The sequence below is a fragment of the Mandrillus leucophaeus genome, unplaced genomic scaffold (assembly GCF_000951045.1).
Source record: "Mandrillus leucophaeus isolate KB7577 unplaced genomic scaffold, Mleu.le_1.0 Scaffold1097, whole genome shotgun sequence".
NCBI lineage: Eukaryota > Metazoa > Chordata > Mammalia > Primates > Cercopithecidae > Mandrillus > Mandrillus leucophaeus.
The window spans coordinates 388,202-388,650 of record NW_012099176.1 but is presented as its reverse complement, the minus strand read 5'-3'; the positions used below and the strand labels follow the sequence as shown (position 1 = coordinate 388,650).

General features: G+C 47.0%; 1 protein-coding gene across 1 annotated transcript in view; it reads left to right on the top strand.

The window, feature by feature from the left end:
- The window catches only part of TOR1AIP1 (torsin A interacting protein 1), a 40,408-nt gene that overhangs the window by 26,342 nt on the left and 13,617 nt on the right, over positions 1-449 (top strand). The window lies entirely within an intron of this gene.

Below are 449 nucleotides of genomic sequence, written 5' to 3'. Positions count from 1 at the left end.
GATATGGACTGCCTGGATTTGTATCTCGGCCCCACTACTTTTAGATATATAATTTTGGAAAAATTACCAATTTTGGTTTTCCCTTTTTTTTTTTTCTTTCGACATAGAGTCTCGCTCTGTCGCCCAGGCTGTAGTGCAGTGGCGCAATCTTGGCTCACAGCAAGCTCCGCCTCCCGGGTTCACGACATTCTCCTGCCTGCCTCAGCCTCCCAAGTAGCTGGGACTACAGACACCCGCCACCATGCCGGGCTAATTTTTTTTTGTATTTTTAGTAGAGACAGGGTTTCACCATGTTAGCCAGGATGGTCTTGATCTCGTGACCTTGTGATCTGCCCACCTTGGCCTCCCAAAGTGCTGGGATTACAGGTATGAGCCACCACATCCGGCTGGTTTTCCCTTATTTATAAAATGGGAACAACAATAGCATCTGCCACACAAGAATTAAGCAA